The 7,482-nt window shown below is 40.2% G+C and overlaps 1 protein-coding gene across 7 annotated transcripts in view; it reads right to left on the bottom strand.

Annotated features, from left to right (window-relative positions):
- Positions 1 to 87: 87 nt before the first annotated feature.
- Positions 88 to 7,482, bottom strand: part of LOC119660202 (protein AF-10) — a 77,531-nt gene continuing 70,136 nt past the window's right edge. For all 7 annotated transcript variants that reach the window (XM_038068629.1, XM_038068632.1, XM_038068634.1 and 4 more), the window contains one exon: positions 88 to 1,296. The gene's annotated coding sequence lies outside the window, so the exon portion shown is untranslated. The remainder of the gene's footprint in view (positions 1,297 to 7,482) is intronic.

Below are 7,482 nucleotides of genomic sequence, written 5' to 3'. Positions count from 1 at the left end.
ACATAACACTTAATTTCACATGCTATCCAAAAATCAAAGGCCATGCTAAAAAGAAAGTCATAAGACGAAAAAATCAAACATCGTAAATTGATGAAAAAAATAATTTTTTATTCTTAAACAAGAATCCTAGAAATAATGAACAAAATGTAGTTAAAACTCAGAATGAGAACACTTTACAAAACAAAAAGAGAAAGACAATCTTTACAATCTCTATACTAATTACTTGGCTAATGTTACCACGGTCATAAATTTATGTTCTAAGCATTGTTTTTCACTTATTAATACGCTTTTTTCCTTAATTCGCTTCACTACAATAATTTATAATTCTTACATTTTTCTGCTAGACTTCCTCATATGTATACTGTACATTTCTTTACAATTCTTTAAGCTTAACTTAAATGTTTAACACGACAAATAATTATGTCTTGAAGTTGTTAATTTTTTATTTTATTTTTACTTTGTTTCCTTAATTGCAATTATAAAATATTTTCACCATTTCTGTAGAACACATAGAACTAAAGGATGCAGCTAAATTACCTATTATATTAGGAAAACTTATCATTTCTGATGAAAAAGTCAAAGTAGTTGCTAATGGGGACGCGAAAATATGATACACAGGAAGATTACCGACAACCGAACTCTGCAACTCAAATAAAACATGCATTTTTCACTACATAACAAAATTGAATATTTAAACGATTTGCCTATATGAATATAATTTACTAAATTCATTTCAAATTGGCTATTCTATACGACTCGACTGAATATTTCTATAATCGAAATAGAATAAAATATAGTCAGCAAAATTTGTGAAGATATTTGTGTGTACTCGATTTAACTTATTCTGGACTGCTTTAATGCAGCAATAGTATCAATTATCTTTTTTCTAAAATTTTCTTTTCATTTTATTTTTCTTCAGTCAGATTGTTTTATTTTTTTTCATTTTATAGTATATTATGTATTACAAAGTGCATACAATGCACACGAATCGAAACACGAATGCGTTTTTATCAAACTCTTCATTCAAAGTTGCTTGTGGATTGAGTGGTATAAAAATAATTATTTACAAGTAAACATTGTAGCGTACACAATCGTGATGTTGATTTTCTAAAATGCACAATTTTGAGTTTTAGATTATTGCTTTTCGCCCATCGTCATTGAATTCCGAAATATATTTTTTTTATTACTTAATTTAATGAGAAAGTGCCTCAGTACCTATAACCGTTCGCTTCTAGTTTAACTTCTCGCCCTTCGCATAAACAGTTTTAGATGTTTTTTGGCTGGAGGGTATATATTCTGAAATATATAGTTTGTATGAAACTACTTTGATGGGATGAAAATAATTAAATTAAACAAAAACAGAAATTCAGAGACCAGAAAGTCTTCCGGAGATTGTTTGTAATCAACCATGAAATCAGAGCTATATTCAACAGTAAAAAATTAGAAAAATCATATGCCAATCCAACATCAGCTATACCACACCAAGCCTGCTACGAAGTGTCAATTTTTACCCCGATATCGGCGGTAAATACCCAGAAAATCTAGCTGCATTCTCTCACCAGTGTCACGTGCCAAGCTAACATTAAAGAAATATTAAAATATATAACAGGAAGGTTCCCACAGGTAACCGGACTACCGATCACAAATCCCAACGCTCAAAACGTCTAGACGATAGATCGCTATGTACAATTGCATGATCAACAAACAAGCTCAGCATCTTTACTATGAAGATAGCTGACACTTGGATAGCCGGTACTGCCCTTCAAGCGGTCCTAGAGAGTAACTCTCAAAATAGCGAAAACGTACCCACAAGGAGACCGAATAAACAGAACTTGTAATTAATAATGCTGTATTTTTAACCCTCCGACGAGTGAATAGAACCCAGAGGAACTTTTTAATTTTTGAAGCGATTTTACGAACATTTCGACCAAAGCACGATACCTTCGACTCAACATATATTCCTCAAACATATTGTTTTCTGTGTTTAAAAAAAAATCAAAGTGATCGATGAAGTAGTTTTTTTATAGGCATTTTCTTTTGTTATGTACTTTATGAGGGTAATAGGTCCTCAGGGAACTTCAACCATTTTGAATGTTTTTTTACCCTCCGCGTTTATAGGAAAATTTAGAATTTGTATCCGCTAAAATCAAAATAAATAAAAATACAGTCAACTCTCGATAATTCGAATTTCCAGCTCGTAATTTTGGTAATTCAAACAAATTCTGTGTAGGGACCACTCGTTAATCCGAAGTTTTTTTTTCAGAAAAGAGGTTGTGGGACCACTCTATAATTCAAAACGAACCGACCTCCTCTCTCTTTAATTCGAAGTAATGTTTATTCTTAGAACCCTCAGGATCCGCGAATTGTTTACCCTGTTAGATAAGTCATTTTTTGGCCAGTCCGTCCATAGTTTCCTATCGAAATGAGTGTCAAAAAAAAGTACGTTAGTTTCAGTGTTTCCGAAAAAAAAAATAATTGCGGCCATAGGAGGATCCAAAAAAAAAGATATCGCGAAGGAAATGAAGAAGACCATGTTGACGAAACAGCCCATACCATCTGTATCATCAAACAAGACTAGAAAATAATCAGAGAAACTTCAAAATTTCTTTTTAAAAAATGATGTAGGCAATGTGTTTGTGCGGCCGTAGCGTTAACAACATTTGAAATTTATTTCGAATGTTATTAATGCGACGGACAGCTACCACCACCGGTGCTCTGCATGGCGTATTCGAACTCCCCACGAGAGGGGAAATCCAACGGTGGAAAAATCCGTTTTCGCTAAGAACGAGTCTTGAAAAAATGACTCGAGGTAATGTGCCGTTTAAACTAGGTCGGAGACAACGTGTTTAAATTTTCGCTACGTCGTCAATTCCATTGTTGATTGAAATTAAACTAAACTCTAAATAAAGAAATATAGAGAGAGTCCGCAGAATCTGAGCACTTAGTCCATCTTGAGTGCATTTTTCAACGTCTCCTTGAGACCAGTTTAGTCCTAAATGTTGGTAAATGCAAGTTCCTCCAGACACAGATGAGATTTCTCGGACACTCCATTTCCCCTAACGGAATACAGCTCGACCCAGACAAGCGATCACAAGCTTTCCGCGTCCGACAACTGTGAAGGAGGAAAGAGGTTTCCTGCCCAAGGCAGCCCAACACCAGTCCGTTTTGAACGCGTACTTGTCTGGCCCCAAAACAAGAGACACACGAGAGATTGTGTGGTCTGAAGAGGTTGTCCGCGCGTTTGACAAATCCCGAGAACAACTGGCTGACACTACACTCTTGGCATTTCGTCAACAAGATGCACCACTAGCCGTTTTTGTTAATGCCGCTGACATCGCAGTAGGCGCTGCTCTTCACCAAAAGGTGAATCAAGTCTGCCAGCCGTTGAGCTTCTTCTCTAAACAGTTGAACCCCGCCCAACGGAACTACAGCACCTACTCTCGAGAACTGTTCGTTCCTCCCTAGAAGGTAGGCCATTCACAGTGTTCACCGACCATAAGCCTCTAACGTATGCTTTGAAACAAAAGCCCGACAAAGCGTCCCTTCGCCACCTTCGACACCTGAGCTTTATAAGCCAGTTCACGTCCGACATACAGCGCGTGTTCAGCAAGGACAACATAGTTGCTGACGCTTTGTCACGTGTCTCCGAAGTAAACATCTCCGCCTCACTCGACTTCTCGGGTATCGCAAAGGCGCAGGAGGATGACTCAAATCCAACCCCAAATACAAATTTCGGGCTCGAACCTCTCTCTCTGCTGCGAAGACTCGGAAAAGGGACCTCGGTCATACATTCCAGCCGCCTTTCGCAAGGAAGCGCTCCACGCAGTTCACGACATCCAGGCATCAGGACGACAAATCGACTTGTCACCGAAAAATACTTCTGGCCCTCCATGAATAAGGACGTCAGCTCCTGGGCCAGAGAGTGCATCGCATGCCAGAAGTGTAACGTCACCAAGCATGTAAGAAAAGAAGTGGACCCATTACAACGCACTACCAAGCGATTCCACACAATACACCTCGACATCGTAGGCCCTTTGCCAGACTCGCACGGCTTCGAGTATTGCCTCACAATCATCGACAGGTTTACGCGGTAGCCTGGAGCAATACCTCTGAAGGAGATTACGGCGCAATCTTGTGCCGAAGCCCTCTGTCGAGAGTGGATTCCTCGCTTTGGTGTTCCTGCAGTGAACATCACTGACCAGGAAATGCAATTTGAGTCCACCCTTTTTTTCGGAGTTAGGCAAACTTCTGGATTTCAAACGCCAGCGGACTACTGCATACCACCCGCAATCCGATGGGATTCTAGAGCGTTAGCACCGCACGCTGAAATCCGCCATTATGGCCCGCGAAGACCCGTCCTCGACTCAAGTCTTGCCTCTCGTCCTACTTGGCCTCCGGACAACCCGGCGAGAAGGATTTGCTGCTAGCCCCGCAGAGCTGGTATACGGGGAGGGCTCAAGGCTCTAAAGTGACCCGGTCTTCGACAAGAGATCGGGTCTCACAGATTCTGGATTGCTGGGTCTGCTGAGAGACAAGGACGGATGCTGTCTGGACAGCTGCAGCCTCCATACAAAGGCCCGTATCAGGTTCTCGAGCGTGGAGAACATTTCACAAAATGGCTATCTCCTTATCCAGGCTGAAGCCCGTTTGCGCTCCAAAGCAACGTCGCGTTTGCTTCGCCGAATGATGGGAAACGCAGTTCCGAGTCCGGTCGCTGAAATCTCTAGGTTTCATCTGGGGGCGGAGTGATGTGGCGCAGCAGGATTAACAACATTCATTAAACTAAACTCTAAATAAAGAAATATAGAGAATTAAATGTTCACTGCTTTCGACACGTTAGAAAATTCTTTAGATCGCACACAGCAAGCTTCTTTGAAACAAAAACCAATTCAACATTTTTTGAAGACTATGTAACGTCCGCGGCTCAACGATGGAAGCAGGATTTCATTCGCCTTTTTCGGGATCAATTTGACCAAATAATGCATTCGATAATGCGCAATAATCCCTTTATCCTCACATTTTTTTATACCCCTTTAATTTTCCCCATCCATCTTTATTTCGCAATTCCCGTCCTTCTTTCTTGTAAATACCCACTTCAACTAACTAAATTTTCTTCTTTATTTTTAAAACACTCCCACAACTGGTTCATTTCCCTTAAAGTACAAGGCCAGGTTTAGTGGGACCGAGATCGGTTTATCAATTGACAGCTGGACCGGAACTTTCACTTTTGAAGCAATCCTCGAAGAGTGATATATATCCCATAGAAAAAAACGTGCATTGTTAAAAAAGAAATAAGAATAATCGTTCGTAACACACTAATAAGTGGTGAAAGAGGGGAAGGGGGGCTTTATCGAGCCGTGAGAATCGAACCATTATCGATCCGTGAGAATTTTCAGAGAGAAAGTTTTGTTATCAGATAAATAGACTACTAGCGAGCGTCGATTGCACTGCGAGAAGTTGAAAATGTCGTCCTTGGCAAGAGGGCAATAATGTTAAAGTGTCTCCAACTCATTGATTATCAATGCGCAATCGGATGAAAATTATGTAATTACATAAAAGTTGTGGAAGAGGTTTAGTTAAACGTGTAGGACGAGCATGGTAACACGCAATTAGTAGACGTACTAACTTGTTACCATAGCATGCAATCCTACACAAATGAGAAAATTGCTAATGGATCTTGAAGAAGATCTTCCAATAACACATGTGTGTGGTGAATATGTGTGTGTGAAAACAGGGTTGGCTTGAAACCCTTCCACTTGTCCAGTTTTACGCTTCAAAGTAGATAAGATAAGAAAAGATCTCAATCGGAGATACGCGGTGATATAGTAAAATAGAAGATGATAGAAGAGTAAAGATCTCGGTCGAATATCGAGCATGAAACATTTAAATTAAAGAATAATTGACGGACTCCTTTTGTGTTTTGATATTAGTGCATATAAGTAGCTTCCCACCATTAGAAGTCTCATAAGCAAAAAGGCGAAACTCCAAGAAATGCAGGCACTGACATCTCTCGTCAACAACTTGAAAGAAGACTAGGAATCACACACCCTGCGGCTTCGTTGAAGCTCAAAAAACAATGAAAGGGCTGAATATCAAAATGATGCCATTGAGTAGGATGCACCAACCTGAAAGCAGGCTGTGATCCTCTCCCAACTACCGCAAATTAAAGCACGAATCCAGCAGAATATATCAAGTAACGTGCTCAGATTGCAAGAAGGCTGGTTTCAGTAAACTGATGAAAGTATAAGAGAGAAACGACCAGGAAGAAGAAAAGAAAAAGGACCACGCTGAAATCCATGATAGCGCGGTACATCATACAGGAAAGACACAGCATCACATGGGACAAGGTATATGTCATTAAAGAATGTGGAAACAAGAAGAAGTTACACACCCATGGGAGCTTGGAATTAAGTTTCTAAGAAAAGAAAAAGCAATGTGGCGGCATATCGGAGGCGCAAACTCCGAGCACATCGCCGTGGTGAATTCGCTCTGCCGACGCATTGAACGGCCGCGGACACCGCTGACGGCCTGACAGGAGGCTGAGACAAATAAATGTCAGCGGACGTAGACTCTCGAGATTAAACCGTCGGCATGAACGGCCGAAAAGTGGGAAGTTAAAATTATTATTAGTTTCGTATGTATTGTATAATTTTTTTTTCTATTTATTTAACTTAAGATAGCCTTTTAAAAAAATGCGATTATATAATTGACGTAACTATTGTACATTGAGATAAACAAAGTGTTCATTCATAAAAATTAAGAACGAAAGACTATAACAACGTTATCTTTGAGAAAAATTCAAACTTAAGTTGGGATTCAATTTCAAATGGACCTGTTAAATTCATGTATCACCTCAACTCTTGTTCCCGAGGAATTCAAAATTATAAGTTTAATCATGCATTGACCAAAGTTGTTTGTGCTCCAAACTCCCCAGGAAGGCGTCAGTCCACCCGTTTATTTAGAGTCCCCACTCCCATAAGTTTAAAGCGGCAGGAGCCGAACAATTAGGTTGGCGTGGGTCGCCGCAAAGTCACAATGTCACCTGACCCCCCATGAAGAGGAAAGGAAGACAGGAGGCCACTCGTCGCGTAGATGACAGTCGGCTCAGAGCTAATCCAGCATATGATCCGCTACAAATATACAAATCCATTATCACCCAGCCAATTGGTCTTCTTATGAGAAACAAACCGAAAAGGACAACAAGTGAGATGCTTACCCTCAAAAGCGAAAACAGTGACAACCTTTCAATATGACAGAGACTGATGAATTGCATGCTGGGCTGTGCCAATCAAATAGTGAGCCAATCAAGAGGTTATGGGGCGCTACCTATGCACCTATATTTACATAGCAAGACAAAATAACGCCATCATTTTACCATATTGTCAACTATGCAGTGCAAAGCTGAAGTCGGAGTAGATACTGTGGCGGCACATCGGAGGCACGAATTTGAGCCCCATTGTGAATTCGCCTCTGCGCCTGCAT

Source organism: Hermetia illucens, chromosome 6 (genome assembly GCF_905115235.1).
Source record: "Hermetia illucens chromosome 6, iHerIll2.2.curated.20191125, whole genome shotgun sequence".
In the NCBI taxonomy this organism is placed as follows: Eukaryota; Metazoa; Arthropoda; class Insecta; order Diptera; family Stratiomyidae; genus Hermetia; species Hermetia illucens.
The sequence above is the reverse complement of the archived record's forward strand: the minus strand, read 5'-3'. Positions and strand labels throughout refer to the sequence as shown.